The sequence below is a fragment of the Canis lupus genome, chromosome 10, assembly GCF_003254725.2.
Source record: "Canis lupus dingo isolate Sandy chromosome 10, ASM325472v2, whole genome shotgun sequence".
Classification (NCBI taxonomy): Eukaryota; Metazoa; Chordata; class Mammalia; order Carnivora; family Canidae; genus Canis; species Canis lupus.
This window is the reverse complement of record NC_064252.1, coordinates 36,120,008-36,139,327: the sequence shown is the minus strand read 5'-3', so window position 1 is coordinate 36,139,327 and position 19,320 is coordinate 36,120,008. Positions and strand designations below refer to the sequence as shown.

At 38.7% G+C, this 19,320-nt stretch overlaps 1 protein-coding gene across 3 annotated transcripts in view; it reads left to right on the top strand.

Moving 5' to 3' along the window:
- Positions 1–19,320, top strand: part of LIMS1 (LIM zinc finger domain containing 1) — a 146,701-nt gene that overhangs the window by 25,138 nt on the left and 102,243 nt on the right. The window contains exon 1 of one of the 3 annotated variants that reach the window (XM_025462720.3): positions 9,266–9,368. The exons of the other annotated variants lie outside the window; for them this stretch is intronic. The gene's annotated coding sequence lies outside the window, so the exon portion shown is untranslated. Of the gene's footprint in view, positions 1–9,265; positions 9,369–19,320 lie in introns of those variants that run through there. 3 annotated transcript variants of the gene reach the window in all.

The window sequence follows — 19,320 nt, the reverse complement described above, 5'->3', positions numbered from 1 at the left end:
AAGTCTCCTACTATTAGTGTATTATTATCTAAATATCTCTTTACTTTGGTTATTAATTGATTAATTTACCTGGCTGCCCCCACATTAGGGGCATAAATATTCATGATTGTTAGGTCTTCTTGTTGGATAGACCCTTTAAGTATGATATAGTGTCCCTCTTTATCTCTTACTACAGTCTTTGGTATAAACTCTAATTTATCTGTTATGAAGATTGCTACCCCAGCTTTCTTTTGAGGACCATTTGAATGGTAAATGGTTCTCCACCCCTTCATTTTCAGGCTGGAGGTGTCCTTAGGTCTAAAATGAGTCTCTTGTAGACAGCAAATAGATGGGTCTTGCTTTTTTATCCAGTCCGATACCCTGCGTCTTTTGATGGGATCATTTAGCCCATTTACATTTAGAGTAACTATTGAGTATAGGAATTTAGTGTCACTGTATTACCTATTCAGTCCCTGTTTTTGTGGACTGTTTCTTTGGGCTCCCTCTTTGTATTATAGGGTCCCCCTTAATATTTCTTGCAGAGCCTGTTTGGTGGTCACATAGTCTTTCAGTTTCTGCCTATTCTGGAAGCTCTTTATCTCTCCTTCTATTCTGAATGAGAGCCTTGCTGAATAAAGTATTCTTGGCTGCATGTTCTTCTCATTTAGTACCCTGAATATATCCTGCCAGCCCTTTCTGGCCTGCCAGGTCTCTGTGGAGAGGTATGCTGTTAATCAGATATTTCTCCCCATATAAAGTTTTTTTTTTTTTAAGATTTTTAAAAAAATTTATTCATGAGAGACACACACACGCAGAGGCAGAGAAATAGGTAGAGGGAGAAGCAGGCTCCATGCAGGGAGCCCGATGTGGGACTTGATCCTGGGACTCTAGGATCATGCCCTGAGCCAAAGGCAGAAGCTTAGCCGCTGAGCCACCCAGGCGTTCCTCTCCCCATATAAGTTAAGAATCTCTTGTCTTGTGCTGCTTTAAGAATTTTTTCTTTATCTTTGAAATTAGCAAGTTTCACTATTAAATGTTGAGGTGTTGAATGGTTATTATTGATTTTTTTGGGGGGTCCTCTCTATCTCTTGGATCTGAATTCCTGTTTCCTAACCCAGATTTGGGAATTTCTTAGCTATGATATGTTCAAATATACTTTGTGGTCCTCTTTCTCTCTCTCTCTCTCTCTCTCTCTCTCTCTCTCTCTCTCAGTCTCTTCTGGAATCCCAATTATACATAAATTCTTCCTTCTCAAGCTATCATTTATTTCCCTAAGCCTCTCCTCATGGGAGCATCTGCCTTTGGCTCAGGGCATGATCCCGGGGTCCTGGGATCGAGTCCTGCATCAGGCTCCCCACACGGAGCCTGCTTCTCTCTCTGCCTATATCTCTGCCTCTCTCTGTGGCTCTCATGAATAAATGAATAAAATCTTTAATTTAAAAAAAACCCCACTATGTACAACCATCACCACTATAACTAGAACCTTTCTGTCATCCCAAATAGAAACTCTGTCCTCATTAAACAAGATCTCTCCATTCTTTCCTGCCCCCAGCGCTCAGGAACTTCTGTCTCTATCTGTTTAACTAGTCTAGATACCTTATATAAGTAGAATTACACAGAATTTGTCTTTTTGTGTCTGGTTTATTTCACTTAGCATAAGGTCCTCAAGGTTCATCCATGTTGTGTGTGTCTGAATTATATTTCTTTTATAGCTGAATGATATTCCATTGTGTTTATATATGTGTTTGTGTGTGTGTGTGTGTGTGTGTGTGTGTGTATATACACATACATATATATGTATATATACACTGTATTTTGCTTATCTGTTTTACCTATTTATGGTTATTTCCATTGACCTGGGCTTGTATTGGTTATTGTGAGTAATGCTGCTATGAACATTGGTGTACAGGTATCTGTTTGAGTCCCTGCATTTAATTCTTTTGAGTATATACCTGAAAATCATATGATAGTTCTATGTTTAACATTTTGGGGAATCACTAAATTGCTGAAAAGTTGACTCTTAAAAAATGAATAGTTATCATATGTTTAGAAATAGACTATAAGTTGGATCTATGTTTTTTCTCTTGGGACTGTAGTTTTTTCATTAATTTAGAGAATTTAGTAGTTTAACATGGGACTCATGAACTCACCCTTTTATAACACTTGGAATATACACACTATCAGATTTGTGTATATTCTCCTCCTTAATCAAATTAGAAAATTGATAGTTTCTCTAAGTTAATGTGTCAAAGATTTAAGTGTAAAATAATTCATGAGATTGTTGAGGTCCAAGTACCTTCCTTCGTGTATGTGATGAGAATGAATTGATTTACTTCTATCAGTAAACACACTAACATCTTTATGACCTGTGAAAAACGAAAGGCTGAATATATAATGAAGGAAATATGAGTATAAAATAGAAGATCTTGCTGTTCTAAAAACACTTTCTATCAAACAGAAATAACATTGGATTATTAGATGCCTAAATATTATAGGTACAGAAAGAATTAGGAAGAAAGTCACTGTGGAACTCTTGTTGCAGTATCTCTGAAATATACTAGAAGATAATCATAGATTTAAAATTGATTACCCTTTCTTTCCTAGAAATTGTAAAATGGGTTCTATCAGCTCACCAGTGCATGTTTGTATTTTTATAATACTGAAAGTGCCATTTCTGACCTGGCAGTTTCATCCTTTTTTAACATGACTTAGTCAGACAGGCTTCATCTGCAGAATGTATTGGATACAGGTATCATTTTACATCCACTATGAGAGAACTTTTAAGAACACGTTTAAAGTTAGGAAGATAATACTGCCAAAGTGACTGATGCAGCACTCCATTCCCATTGGGGGAAATGATGATTTTTGGGATTGATTGATCAGGAAGCTTCACCTCTTCCCAGAAGCTATTCCATATGGAATAATTTATATGCCCTTCCAGGTTGACTTTAGTTTAGCTTGCACGTAAAATCCATGTTCGAAAGCTGTGGAAGTAAATACTTGTAATAATCCTTGACTTCGTGGCTGTTAGAAATGCTATTCTGAAATGGCCTCCACCATGTTAAAACATTTGAAAGCAACTTTTATTTTTTATTTTTATTTTTTTTTTAAGATTTTATTTATTTATTCATGAGGGACACAGAGAGAGAGGCAGAGACATAGGCAGAGGGAGAAGCAGGCTCTATGCAGGGAGCCCGATGTGGGACTTGATCCCAGGACCCCGGGATCATGCCCTGAGCCAGAGGCAGAGGCTCAACCACTGAGCCACCCAGGCGTTCCTGAAAACAACTTTTAAAGTAAAGTAAAACATTTGAAAGTAACTTCTAACTTCACCTCAAGTAACTCACATTACATATGATGAAAAGGTTTCTTTTGATTTATTTCTTACTCTGTAAATATGAGTTGATTTTAATTGTGATTTAGAATTACTTATGTTCCTTCAGGAGTTTGAAAGTATAGCTTTCTAACTATGGTCTTATAATCTACTATCTTAATAACTTAAGAAACTATTTTATTTTGCAGCACACCATTAGTTTTGTATTACACTAGATGCCACTTCAGAATTATGAAAGGGCATGATAAAACTCTCATCTCTTAGTGGAGATCATATTGTTCATATTTAGAAGATGTTCTTTGTGACTCGTAATATTCTACTCCCTACCCTCAGGTGAAACCCTGTGTGAAATTGAACATATTCTGTGATATGGTTGCTGTGGAATCTGAAGAGTCTCCTTCAACACATACTTGTGAGCAGTGTGTGTCTGTGTTTATATTAGTTAATTAACATTTAAACAAATAGGCAACCATTTATAAAGTAGTTTGGCACCAAATCAGCCTTGAAAGCCATTATTTGATAGTCATTTATTCTTCAGATACTTATAGCAGGAACTGTTCTAGGTGCTGGAGATTTAGCAATAAGCAAATAGAGGTCCACCCCAACCCTTACCACCATGGAGTATACAGTTTGAAGTCTTTTGACCTTTTCATGTCCTGCCTAGAGGGAAAGGTGGAAGAGACTGGCTCTCTAGAGCCCTTCCTGAGTGGAGTTGTTCAACTCTATTCCTGGGGCCAGCAGAAAGCCTGGCACTGAGTGGTGTGTCTCATGAACATTTGCTGAGTGAATAAATGAGTAATAATGAGTTCACTGTCACTTTCTCATTTGGATTATTGCGTTAGCTTCCTAACTATTCTTATTTCCTCCTTCTTCCCCTCCTCACCACCCCTCCAGGCTGTTCTTAAAACAGAAACCAAAGTGATCTTGTCACAATCTAAGTCAGATTCTGTCACTCTTGTTCAGAGGTCTCCAGTGGATCTCCATTATACCCGGAGAAAAAGCCACAGCCTACAGTATCTGGCCTCCTGTTGCCTTCTGGCCTTACCACCTACTGGTCTTCCCCTCATTCATTCCCCTTCGACCACACCTGCTTTGTTGTTTCTCAAGCTCGCCAGCCAGGTTTCCATTCCTGAAACTTTCATCACCTTTCCTCTGTCCAAAATGCTCTGTCACAGGCCCACTCCCTCACCTTCTGTGGGTCTTTACTCAAATGTGGCTTCCTTAGTAAGGCCTTCCGCAGCTACCCTACCAAAAATTGCAACTCTTCTTTCCCTGACACTCCCGATCTCCCTCCCTTACTTTTCGCCCGACACGTTTCTCTAAAACACACACATACACCCCTTGGTTGGATGGATGGATTTTAATTTTGTTGTCCTCCATGGAGATACTATTGAAGACCACCGAGGTGAAGATTTTTCAGTTTTGTTCATTGATACATCTGCAACATCTATGAGTACCTGTTAGTATTTGTTGAATTAGTAAAAACAAAACAAAACAAAACGTTTTAACCAATGTTTCTGTTTGAAATATACTTTTAGTAGAACCAGAATGATGTCTGTGTGTGTGTGTGTGTGTGTGTGCTTTGATTAAATGACCACTGGTTTTGCCAGCACTGTGGCTCAAGGCCAATTGGTATGGTTCTAGTTCCAGTTCGACAACAGAGAGGTTGATCCCCAGCCTTCCCTAATGAATGTAGCTCAATGAAAAAAATCAGCTGTATTTGTCTTTTGACTACAAACACAAGTAAGTATACATCTTACTGTCTGTGGTGATGGTATTTGTCACTTGCCTTCTAACAGAATCTCTCACTCTGTTGATACTGTTTTTAATTGATGTAAATTAAAGGATGTGGCTCACATCCAGAGTGACATGTGCTGACAGGGTAAATGTTTGGATGTTTACTCTAAAGAATCATGCAGTATCAGACTGTAGAGGCACCTTCAGCCATTTCTTCTCATCTTTTTCACCTGCTTGAAATATCCTAAGCATCTCCCAGCTCTTGGGTTGCAGTCTCCCTAAAGGAGAAGCTCCATTGCGTTTTATTCTCTGAAGTACTTATCATTTGAGGGGCAGTGGAAAGATCCACAATAGAAGAGTTCTATACTTTCTAATCTTTAGTTGAAAGAAATCTTAACAGTCAATTTGCTGGTTTTAGATGTGTGGAATCCCTTTGATTAAACATAAGGAGCAGGATAGTGGCTGGAAGCATGACGTTTGGAATTGATTAAACCTCAAGTTCTCTTTGAATCCCAGTTTAGCATATTGTATATATTTTATCTTCATTAAAGATAAGAAAGTAAGTACTATGAAGTAAGTACTGTTATTAGCCATTTTATAGATGGGGAAACAGATTTGAAGAGGGTAAGCAATATGATCAAGATCACATAGTAAATTAATAATAAATATTCTGCATTATACAGAGGCAGAACCAGTAGGGTATGTGAGTGTGCATATATGGAGAGAGAGAGATTGATTGATCTTCAGGAATTGGGTTGCACAATTATGAAATCTGCAGGGTAGGATGACAGTCTGGAGACCCAGGGCAGAGCCAATGTTGTAGTTCAAGTTCAAAGGCTGTCTGCTGGCGGAATTCAAACCCAGTCTTACTTTTACCATTATGCTATGCCTCTTCTCAGATAAACCTGCTGGTTTAGGGCTTAGCACATGCTGAGACTGAGCATACAATTAAGTTCCACAGGAGTGGTTGAAAGTGGAAGGTCTATAAGGTTGCTACAGCTATGGTGTCATTAAATTTAGGGCTGAAGCTGAAATTGAGGTTCTCTAAAAGGTGTAAGGGATGATGATAACACACACAAAAAAATGAGGATAAAAGAAATAAGGGTGTGGATAACACACCGTAGCCTGAAGGAACCTGTCTATTGCAATTATCTAAAACAGGCATATTGTACTGCAGTCATTCTAGCCCAGGGTTACAAGATCAGACAGGGCCAGAACTCTGCCCCAGTTCTTTCAGAAAAACCTGTAGTTTCAGGAAGGATGTATGCTGGATGAGATCTCTGACCTTTGTCCATTTCTGTCTAAACCCAGAATTGCTCCATAACCAAATTGACCTTTGAAATACTTGATTCTTTCAACTCAGCCTTGCTCACTGGGTACTGTTAAAAGCCAAGGGGTAACTTTTTTTTTCCTCTCCTGAATACCCTGTCTGCATTCCACAAAGGGGGTTGAAGTGGGATGCATGTAAGGTTGCTACAGTGATGTCATCATGTTAGGGCTTAACCAAGGTGGTATGATTCCTGGCAAGATAGCTAAAGTGGACAGTTAAAATTTGGTAGGAACAAAGGTCTCCAAAAAAATATGACTGGCACATAATTGAGTCATTTAGTTATCACAGAGGGTGTTAACCATCTCCTTCCTGTCTTAGCTGGAGAAAAAAGTAAGAAGTAAATTGATTTACACTGCATCTTGATGTAGAGTTAAAATTCTGTCTTGGAAGACAGCTGAATATTAAAATGAATGCTTAGGAAGAGAATGAACTTGTTTAAAAGACAGGGTGAGAGAATAGATGACCTTTTTAAACCAATCCTCAGAAATGTAAATTGTGGGTGGGATTCCTGGGTGGCTCAGCGGTTTAGCGCGCCTGCCTTTGGCCCAGGGTGCCATCCTGGAGTCCCGGGATTGAGTCCCGCGTTGGGCTCCTGGCATGGAGCCTGCTTCTCCCTCTGCCTGTGTCTCTGCCTCTCTCTTTCTCTCTATGTCTATCATGAATAAATAAAAAATAAAATCTTTAAAGAAATGTAAATTGTAAAGGTAAAATTACTTTTCTTAATCCTATCTTTGTGGCTTCTTTTATATGTTATGCTCCCTTTTGTTCTTAATGCTTGCTGTTGGTTTTATCTTCTGCATTACTAGCCCTGTCTCATGTCTGTGTGCAATAAAATGAAGTGTTTTAGGATTTACCAGGCACCATCACTTATGCTGGGGCCTGGGCAATTCAGGCCACTTCTCTGCTCCACTTTCCTCACCAGTGAAGTGGGGACTATAGTCCCACCTGCTTTCCTTCCTGTGAGGCATGGGTTCCTGGGGAATCATCAGGGCAGTACAAGACCCAGTAAGCCTTTAATTTGCATTAGCTGCTTTGATGATGGTGATGCACTTGAGGAAAAGGACTCTGAATGGGTAACTTTCCCACAGCCACATAGTAAGTGGCAGAGCTGACCATGTTTTTTTCAAACTTGGGTCTGTAAGACTCACACCCAGGCTCTTTCAAATATATTGTACTGATTTTTGTTTTGTTTTGTTTTTATTGTGATTAAAAAAACATACAAATTTTACCATCTTGACCATTTTTAAGTGCATAGCATAGTTAAGTAGTGTTAAGTATATTCACATTGTTGTGAAGCAGATATCCAGAACTTTTTCATCTTGCAGAACAGAAACTCTGTACTCCCCATTTCCTGTTCTCCCCAGCCACCGGTAGTCATCATTCTTCCTATATGACAAATTTCATTACATTAGATACTTCATGTAAGTGAAGTAATGCAGTATTTGTCCTGTTGTGACTGGTTTATTTCACCCAGCATAATGTCCCCCAACTTCATCCATGTTGTAGCATGTGACAGACTTTCCTTCTTTTTAAAGCTGTATAGTACACCACTGCATAGATACATGTATCGCAGTTTGTTTATCTGTTTATGCATCAATAGATATTTGGGTTGCTTTTACCTCTTGGCTACTATAAATAGTGCTCTGAACATGGGTGTGCACATATCTCTTTGAGAGCCTGTGTTCAGTTTTCTCGGATATATACCTAGAAGTGGGGTTGCTAGATCACGATAGTTCTATTTTTAATTTTTGAGGAACTGCCACACTTTTTTTTTATGGCAGTTCCATATTTTCAGTCCCACCAATAATTCACAAGGTTCCAACTTCTCCATATTCTCACCAACACTTGTTAATCTGTTTTTTTATGGTTTTCTCCATTATTTGTACTTCCCTGATGTTTTGTGATGTTGAGCATCATTTTGAATGCTTGTTGGTCATTGGTATATCATCTTTGGAAAACTGTTTCAACTTCTTTGCCCAAATTTTTAGTCAGGTTGATTTTTTCATTTTGGAGTTACAGTTTTTTATATATTCTGAATATTAACCCCTTCTTATATATATGATTTGCAAATATTTTCTCCCATTACATAGGTTGATTTTTTTTTTTTTTAAGGATTTTATCCTTTGGTGCACAAAATTTTTGAGGTCTAATGTAGCCCCATTTGTCTATTTTGCTTTTGTTTCTTGTGCTGAGTGTCATATCTACAAAATCATTGCCCAATCTGAAGTCATGCAGCTTTTTCCTTATGTTTTCTACTAGGAGTTTTATAGTTTGGGATCTTAAACATTTAGATCCCAAATCCATTTTGAGTTAATATCTGTGTGTAGTTTAAGATAAGGATCCAGTTTCATCCTTTTGCATAGGGTATGAGATTTTCCCAGCATCAGTTGTTGAAGAAGAGACTTCTTTCCCACCATACTGTTGTTTCAAGGAGAGAGGAAAGAGAGTGATAAGACAAGGGACAGACCATTATTTTGGGAAGAAATAATGCTAATTATTCCCCTTGTTTACTGCTACATAGATGGAGAAAGGTATCTGTAAATCTTTGTATGGTATGTTTATAAGAATTATGGAGAATTTGTTTCCTTGATTTAGACAGAGTTGAACTATTATTTATATTTATTCATGTGGAGAAAAGAAAATCAAGGCATTACAGTAATAAGATATTCTCTTTGGCTCCGGAGACACCAGCTTTGCAGAAATCCAAAGTCTCTGGAATCCAGAAGTTGCTGGCAGGTTGGTGGTGGGGGAGGAAACCTTTTTAATGGCAAACTAATGAGGCCCTGAGCTCCCAGAAGCAAACAGATGTGGAGGAGAAAAAGAGCCAAGGACTCAAAGAGGCTGTATTCTTCGTACTCTGATTTACAGTGGGGGCAGCATCTCACGAGGGCATGTGGCCATCCACAGAGGAAGTGGAGAAGAACAGGGAAAGTTAACATGCAGGAGCCAGAAGGGAGAGGCATGGAGGTCAGCAGCGCTGGACTGAAGGTACCCAGACCTGTGGTCTGGTGGTGGAGGGGAAGCGGAGAGCACAGAGCTCTTCCCCCTTCACCTAAAGTGAGCTAAAAAAATAGACTAAAAAACAGACTCTCCAAAAACTCAGTCCATAGGAGCACTGAATAGCTAACTAGGGAGGGGAAATATATGTGTATGTATAGCTTTTTGACTAATGGTAGCATTTCCAGAGTTGCTAAAACATTGCAAATGTCTGATTCTCTTGTTAAAATCTCTGGGCTATTATAGAAACTTTATTTGTATCTTCTTTCCTTTCCTTTTTTCATTAAGTATTAAGTATCTGTATATATTATTTATTGTGAGTGATGTTAATGTTGTGCATCCTTCCGTTGGAATTATAATGCAGTACAGAAGATAAAATGTTTATAAATAATGATAGAAGAAGACAAGTCATTTTAGATAACCTTATAAGGTTATCTAAAGGGAGAAAAAGGTCTTTTTTAGGGTGGAGAAACTGAGAGCAGACTATTATGTAAAGTTTATAGGTCTGGGTCCTTGATCACATTACATTGTATGGAAATGATAAGAGCTTTCAAAACAGTGATTCTGTAGGTCATATTAGTGTAAATAGTAATTGTGAAATGTTTGGTTCTGCTGTCCAGCTATACTAGATCTTCTCTTTGAGCTATTTACAAGCAGTGTAAATACCTCTGAAAATCAATACAAAGTATATAATTGTTACCTACATCATTTGACTAAGGTAGGATGATAGATACAGTTACAGAAATATAACACCTTAGGTTGGACTAGCATTCTGGGGGAACTGAGGAACAGTAGTCTCACATAATATTATGCAAATAGTGTGAATTGTAAACATTTAGTCTTTTCTTTCTTTGAAGACTCTTTTTAGTTTTTGAGAATTTACCACATAATCCTATATGGTAAGAAAATATAGATAGAAAGGCTTGGGCTAAACGACATTACTAGGAGAACTATTCAATATGTGAATGGCAATTGAGAGACTTAAAATTTGTTGAGAGAGAATATCTCCTTCTGCATCATCTGTTCTTCTGGAGTTCAGCCAGATTTGACTGACATTCTGCCTGCAGGCTAAGAACTACTGACCCTTAAATTTTAAAACAGGTGGGTAAAGGGTAAAGTTCTACTGAAAAATGTCAATTTAGTGCATCAATTGCAAAACTATAATAAAACACATACATAAAACAATGAATAAATGTCGAAATACTGATTGCATTACAGATGGCCTATTACAGGGCCACTAGAAAAGTTATTTTGAAGATTTGAGTAACTGTAGCTTTTTTTTATCATGAGACTTATATCTTAACTCTGACTTTGTACCCACATCCTTATGTCATATTGTTCTCCTTTGCCTTCCATGAATTTCCCTTTATTGAGATATAATTGTCATAAAATAAGCCATTCATATTTGAATTTTACACTGTAAGGTTTTTGTCAATATTTTATTTTTAAGTAATCTCTACACCCAGAGTGGTGCTAACACAGCCCTGAGATCAAGAGTCGCATACTCCATCAACTAAGCCAGTCAGGCACCCCTGTAAGTTTTGACTAATGACATCATCACCACAATCAAGAAAATGTCATCCTCAACTTGTGTCATGCCCCTTTGTCTGTCTCTTCTTCTCTCTGGATCTCTGGGACTCTTTCACTAATGACATGTATAGAAAAAAGTTCTAAGAAATACTGTCTTTGAGAATTCTTTTAAATTCTAGAACTGGTCTGGATCCCTGAGCCAGTTCCTGGTCTTTGAGCCTATGTCTCCACCCACCGGCTTATTTGTACCTCTCTTGGCCTGGAGCCCTGCATGAAATTACAGTTCTGGACATGTAGTGTAGGTTAGCTTTGTTGGTGCTCTGCAGCTTCCTCAGCCACATTAAGCATTGTTGGCCAGTGCTTTCCAAACTATAGTGAGGATTGAGGCTCTTCTTTAAAAAACAAACAAACAAACAAACAAACAAAAAACATTCAGTCCATTGCTGTTTGATGCTTCTGTAAAGGAATAAAAATGATTACTAGAAAAATGAAATTAAAAAGTCATATGAATACAAGTCTCGATTTTTTTCTTTAGATTCAGCAGATATAGGGCAGCCCTGGTGGTGCAGCGGTTTGGCGCCGCCTGCAGCCTGGGGTGTGATCCTGGAGACCCGGGATCGAGTCCCACATCGGGCTCCCTTCATGGAGCCTGCTTCTCCCTCTGTCTGTGTCTCTGCCTCTCTTTCTCTGTGTCTATGAATAAAAAAATAAAATCTTTAAAAAAAAAAAGATTCAGCAGATATAAAATTTCTCTGTCAAATTTTAAATTTCTAAGTACTTGTTTATTTCTGCACTGTTTTTAGTGCAGATTGATAGCAAAATCTCATGGTCATAGGCTACTCTGAGTGGCACTGTGATAGGCAACCCTACTTTTCCCCATGTGCTTCAGTGGGTTCAGAGATCTCTCTGGCACACTCTTAGAATTTCCCACTTGGAATGTTCTACATTGGCAGAATGTTTGACTTAAGAAATGAAAGAGGGCAGCCCAGGTGGCTCGGCGGTTTAGCGCTGCCTTCAGCCCAGGGCCTGATCCTGGAGACCCAGGATCCAGTCCCATGTCGGGCTCCCTGCATGGAGCCTGCTTCTCCCTCCGCCTGTGTCTCTGCCTCTCTGTCTCTGTTTCTCATGAGTAAATAAATAAAATCTTTAAAAAAAAAAAAAAGAAAGAAAACTAACAGTTGTTGAATACTCACTATATGCCAGCCCATTTGCAAAGCATTCTTTTATGAGGTTGTTTGTGGGCTTGTCATCTTTGGCCTTTATTATGTTGACATACACTCCCTCTATACTCACTTTGTTGAGTTTTTCAGTTCATGAATGGATGTTGAATTTTGTCAAATCCTCTTTCTGTATTGAGAGAACCATATGATTTTTATCCTTTGTATTGGTAACATGTTGGTCCCTCCTTGCATTGCTGGAACAAATCTACCTTTGATCATGCTGTATAGTCCTTTTGATGTACTGTTTAATTCAGTTTGCTAATATTTAATAGAGGATTTTTGCATCTGTGCTCATCAGGGATGCTGTCCATAGTTTTCTTTTCTTGTGGTAGCCTTGTCTGGTTTTGGCAACAGTATAATGCTGGCCTCTTATGTTTTGGAAGTGTTCCTTCCTCTTTTATTTTTTTGGAAGAGTTTGAGAAGTGTTGATTTTAATTCTTCTTTAAATGTAGAATTCACCAGTGAAGCCATCTGTCCTGCACTTTTGTTTGTTGGGAGGTTTTTGATGATTGATTCAGTCTCCTTACTAGTAACTGGTCTGTTTAGACTATTTCTTCATGATTCAGTCTGGGCAAAACATTTTTTTTTTTAATTTCTACAAACAACCCTGAAGTATAGGTGATATTAACCTAAGTGGAGGGTTGAATTAACTCGTTTATATTGTTCATATTCAGTTAAATGTTTCTGAGTTCTTGCTATGGATCAGGTTTATCCTAGGTTCTGGGGGAGTCAACAGGAAGTAGAGCAAATAAAACTCTCTGACCTTGTGGGGCTCACATCTTTGTTGGGGGGAAACATCATAAATAAATGAAACCTATTAGTTGGTGATAAATGATGTAGAAAGAAATAAACTAGAGAAAGGTACAGGGGGATAGGCAGTGGGGCTTGCACATTTGAGTTAGAGTACTTGGAGAAGTCTTCATGACATTTGGGCAGAGACCTGAAGGGACTGATGGGGAGAGAACCACTCAGAGCTAGTGGCAGTGGTAAAGGTCCTGGAGTTTTCTGAGATGCTCACTGATATGAAGGACCTTTCTCCTAGCTAGTAAATGGCTCATCTGGGTTTGAACTCATATTTGGCCTTTTCTGTTATGCTTTACAGTTTTTAATCACTATCTATGCTCCTGGTTTAAAGATACCTGAATTCAAATAAAGTGCAAATCCATTTGGTTGTGGGAGTGTAATTTATGTCTGTTAGGGAGTTAGACTGGAAGTCTGCTCTCTATTTGAATCTTGCTTTTGATTAGGTCTGGATATTTTCCAAGGCTTTGAGTATCTTATTCCTAAATGTACAAAATAGATGAGTTTTGTAGGGTTGAGTTTCCATTTTTAAGTGGATGAAATTTCTCTAGGGGGCATAGAAAGCCAGACAAAATCAGGGAAAGGATTTTCAAAGGAGACGTGATGATTAAAGCTTTGGAAAGAAGACATTGCTTTTGTCTAAGTACTTTGAAGTTAAGTATTATGTAAGTCCTTCCTTACTACGAATGACCTGGTGCTTATCAGATAGCTCTCTTTGGCATTGACAGGAGCCTTTGTTGGGACTCTTTACTTGTCTGGTTGCTCTCCCCTGCCCGCGACTTCCCTTCAGCACATGCCAACAGCTCTGCCCCAGACCCTTTACCTGTGGTCCTAAAAGAGGACTCCAGCCGCCTCCATTTTGACCTCAGTCTCCACTTCCTAATTTATTAAGTTCTTTCCAGTTTCTCTCTTAACTCAGGCAGAAGACCCGTGGGTGAAGCACCCCTGACAGGAACTGAAACTACCCCTCAGGCACTAAGGACTGCCCTGAGCCAGCCAGACCCTAACGACTGACCCTGCAGCAGGTGGGCGGTGACCTTTACTTTCCATCTGCATATACCCACCATCCTTTGTCCCACATTTTCCAGACATACACCTGGACGTATTTTTAGCACTTTGGAGACATTAGTCAGCTGTCTTCCTGGCGTTGGCCTCACTGAAATAAATTCCTTTCTTGTTTCACCACCACTCCTGTCTCTGCCTTTGGATTTTGTCAGCGGTGAGTGACTGAGCCTGGTCTGTTTTGGAGCCCCTGCACTAGGACCTCTTGCACTCCTGCCCTGGTTCAGCTAGCTGCTGAACCTTGGACTTCTCTGCCCTGTCACCTCCTCTACCAACCCTAGAGTGGGTTGGGGAAGATGAGGAGTGGCATGCTGTCATTCATGATTTCAAGTGTTGTATGTTTGGACAAATGTTATGATATATATATGCATCATTATGGTCTTAGATTATTTTCACTGCCCTAAAAGTCTCTGTGCTCTGCCTGTTTATCCCCCTCTCCCCCCTCCCATGTCTTGCTGATTTCTATGTTGAAATTTAATACTTTGAGTAAGTATACTTACACATTTGGTGGGGGATACTCATTACTTTTGGAACTTATATTATCTCTTATATATAACATTCCCTTGGTAACAAGCCTCACACACTTGGAGTTACCTATCATGTAAAATAATTTTTCCTGTTATTTTTTTTTCTTATTAGTTTGCTTTATTGTTTGTAACTTCCCATCCAATGTCGTTAGAATGGAGATGGGATTTTTAAACCTGGAGTAGTAGTATTTTTTTTCCGAACATAGTCATATACTTTTGGTGAACTAACCATTCTACAAACAATGAAAAACAGAAATCAGCAAGGTTGGCCTTGATTGGTAAAACCTGAGCTCTCCCAAAGTTAGCTTAAAATATTGAATTGTTTTATTGCCCTTTAAGGATCGCAAGGAGCGCACGTAGCAAGCCCTGACAAGTATCTCTTTGTTTAAAGCTATGTTAGCCATCCAGATGTTTTTGGCTTGCTCTTTTTCATCAGAAAACACTTCTTGAAATTTTCTGGAGGCCCTTTTGGTCGGATGCAGTTCTGTATACTGTCTCTTCCCTGACTTTTTATTCTTATGTTTGATAACATTTTGTTGTAGGAGGGCTGCTGGGCTGAGTGGGTCTGGACTGGACTGAACACTGACTTTCAGAGGTTGCAGCTTTAGCTCCAACTCTCCTTTTCTCCTCTTCCTTTAGGCATTGTTTTTTTTTTTTCTTTAAAGAATTTCATGGTTTGATTTGTAATGACTATTCCAGAAGTCAGTCTTGAGTCATCAGGGTTATTTAGTCTGTTGTCTCATGTGCATGTGTGTGTCAGTGGATATTTGGATAGCACGGGACATAGCAGTCTTGATTCTATAGCCAGAACCAACTTGAAAGAGGTTGCCAGCAGGAGAAAACAATAGCAAGATAATGCAAATAGGCATTTGTGCTCTACACCTGCATTAGGAACCAAAGGCAGCTGAGGCCAGGATTCGAAGTTTTTCTACAGTTGGTGGTAGATGAGACATAACATGAGTAAGAGGGCTTGGGAATGAGGGAGAGGCCTGGTCTTGATGTTAATATTAGAATTACAGCAGTAATAGAGGCTCATTATGCATCACTGATTTCCCCTAATCATTGTAGCTCTGTTTTGTTTTTTCTTTTAAGATTTATTTATTTTAGAGAGAGAGAACCTGAGTCAAAACCAAGAATTGGATGCCTCATCAACTGTGCCACCCAGGCACCCCTAGCTCTGTTTTTTAAAATAAGATTTTAGGATTTATGTACAAGAACAAGAGCTACTGGATACCAGGTTTTACTCATCGTGTGAGGGAGTTAGATTAGAATTTTTGATAACAAGTCAGTCCCAATTATCATTCATCTTAAGGTAAGGAACAAAGCTCCTGGTCTCAGGTTATAATCTAGAACGGAAAGGCAAAATAAGCTCATTGATCCCTTCCCTCCCCCTCCCCTCCCCTCCCCTCCCTTCCCTTCTCTTCCCTTCCCTTTTTTTCCCTTCCTTCCTTCCTCCCTCCCTCCCTCCTTCCCTTCCTTCATTTGTTTATATTGAGGTATAATTGACATAACATTATATTAGTTTTAGGTGCATACCATAATAATTCATAATAATTATGCATAACATAATTCATAATTATATATATTGAAAAATGAGGATGCCTGGGTGGCTCAGTGGTTAAGTGTCTGCCTTTTGGCTCAGGGCATGATCCCGCAGTCCTGGGATCGAGTCTCCCATCGGGCTACCTGCATGGAGCCTGCTCCTCCCTCTGCCTATGTCTGTGTCTCTCATGAATAAATAAAATCTTTTTAAAAATTAATATATTGAAAAATAATCACCACAGTAAGTCTAGTTATCATGTGTCCCAGATTTTTCTTGATATATGGCAGCATATGGTAGATATCCTGGAGAGAGAGTAATCAGTACTCAAAAGACAGAGTGCTCCCCTTAGGTAGGAAGAAAAAGGCTAACAGAGGTTTTTGACCACTTCAAATAAGGACACTCATTTCTGTTATTGCTTCATAACTTCCTGACACTGTGGTTTGATCTTGACTCATATGTCCAAATTCCTTGAAAATGCGTTTGAACCTCTCAGAATACATTATGATCTCTTAGAATTGTCTCTACACTGAGTATATTGTTATATGATCAGTGACCATTACTTGTCTCCCGTAAACTATAAGCTCTTGAAAGGCAGTGAAACTGTCTCCTTGTTCCTTGGGGCTTAGCACAGAGCCTGACATTTACTAGCAGGTGGTGCTTTTTTGTGATTCCTTTCCTTGAGCATTTTCCTTTCCCTCCTTTTGCTTTCTGAGGACAGCCAGTAGAGCTTACTCTCCGAAGTCTCTCCTTGCCAACACTGCCTCTGCTATTTCTAGAGTCTCCTTGCCAACACTGCCTCTCTTATGTGCTTTGTATGTATGTCACAGTCTAGGAAGTTACTCAGGGCCAGAGGGTGTGCCATACTCATCCTTAGTGCCCTGTGCCTACAGCAGTTCATTACATGGTAGTCATTGGGTACATATTTGCTGAAATAAAAATGAAGGGACTTACAAGTATTTATTTGCCACTCACCCCCTTGTTTTAGTGGTACAAGGTGGGTAATGATAAGTTAACACTTGCATTGGCTCAAAAGTTAATTTTTACTGTTTTTTACCCATTTGCATTTTTAACAAAAACAGTTTCTCCATATTATAATACTTCATTTTTTAAGTAAGAGGAAAATGATGCTTCATGTGTTTTGTTTTTTTTTTTTTTTTAAGATTTTATTTATTTGTTCATGACAGAGAGAGGCAGAGACACAGGCAGAGGGAGAAGCAGGCTCCATGCAGGGAGCCCAATGTAGGACTCCATCCCTGGTCTCTAGGATCACACCCTGGACTGAAGGTGGCGCTAAACCGCTGAGCCACCGGGGCTGCCCAGCTTCATGTGTTTTTAAACTACTGATCAGCATCTCTGGGAATGTAACAGTGCGGCAGTTAAAAAAAAATGAAAAGCTATTTTTTCTGGGAAATAAACTCTTGTCCAACTGTTCTTCCTTCTTACCAAATGACTTGAATGTACTTATGAGCTTGTACATGTTTCGACACCTATGGGGAAGTATATAATAAATTGCCAGGTAGTCACCAATAATTTCTAATTATGACTCAGTTTATCTTCCATCTGCAGTTCTTAACAGAGCAAATCCTTTGCACTTGAGTTTGTAAGAACTTGTGTATTTCTAACCCATATATACTCCATCCTATTTGTTATATCTTCTCTTTAAATAGAGGTGCTTTTATTCTGAAATAGTTTTGCAATATTAAAGTTAACTGTATAAGTTGGTGGCATGATAAGACCTTGACTGTTTGGAGTATGAAATATCTATGCTTTCCTGCATCCCTATTCACAGAGGTTCCTGTAACCAGAAGGCTTAATGCTTTGGCTGAAGTCTCAAAAGCATCTCAGCTGTCATAAGTACGAGAAATGTTTGTTTTAGTTCATGAAATGTAAATTTTTTAATCCAGTTCCCAAGAAACATGATGATGTAGAGGTATCCTTTCTGTCTTCTCCAAGAATAAATTCAATCTTGACTTTCAGGTTAACACCCTGGATTTGTTGTCCAATATCACCTTTTTTGCTATGCATTCATGAGAATTTACAGGCATTTTCATGCCAAAATGTAGCATTTTAATAATTATTATTTTTATCGTTCAGCTAAAACTCAAGTGATACAGAATTTTGTAACAAAAAAAGCTTGTTTGACTTTTTATGTTTATCTTTGTAGAGCCTGAGATTTAGACAGAATGGTTATTATCCCATTTTGTAGTTGCTAAAGCTGAATATCAGATATTTTGATTGAACCAAAATGTCACAGCTAGTAAGTGGTAGAGTTAAGACTGTAACCCAGGGACTTTTACTTGTAGTCAGGGCACCTTCCACCACTATATGGTGTTTCTGTGCATATTGAACTTATAGCTAGTCTAAAGCTGTGATTTTCAGCTATGCTAAAAGCATTTAAATTTTTTTGTTAATGTTTAATATACATACAAAGGGGTACACAAATCTTTTTTTTTAAAGAAGATGGCTATCTTACTTTTTAAAATTTAATTTATTTATTCATGAGAGACACAGAGAGGTAGAGGCATAGGCAGAGAAAAAAGCAGGCTCCCTGAGCTGAAGGCAGATGCTCAACAACCCAGTGACTCAGTTTAAGAGTACACAAATCTTAATTAAGCACACAGGTTGATGAATTTTCACAAAGTGAATACATAGTTATTTTGAATATGAATTCATACTAAAATTTATTTAACATGGAATGTGAAGGACCCTCTTGATTCCAAAGAAATTTATTAATTTTTAAAGATTTATTTATTTATTTTAGAGAGGGAGAGAGAGAAAATAAGCAGGAAGGACAGAAGGAGGGGGAATCTTAAGTAGACTCTGTGCTCAGTGTGGAGTCTGACATAGGACTTGATCTCACAACCCTAAGATCACAACCTGAGTCAAAACCAAGACTTGGATGGCACCGAGGTGTCCTGAAATACATTTATTTTTCAACTCCTATTACATTTTCCTCAATACTTACTTGAATTGTTTAAGTGGACTTTTAGTTTCCTAGTGTGTTCATTTCTTTGAGACTAGGAGTCTGCTCTCTGGCATAGGTAGGGGGATACACTTGTGTATAAGAATCACCACTTATAATAAACTTCATTTGGGTTTAGGCCAGTGAGGAATCAGGCAACAAATTGTGGAGTCTTAAGGTTTATTTCAGGAGTACTAAGTACCAGGCCCTATGAGCAGTCTGAAAGGCTGAGTGAAATTTTCCCAGAGGAAGTGACATTTAGGTTGAGTCCCAACTGATGATAATTATGCAAAGATGC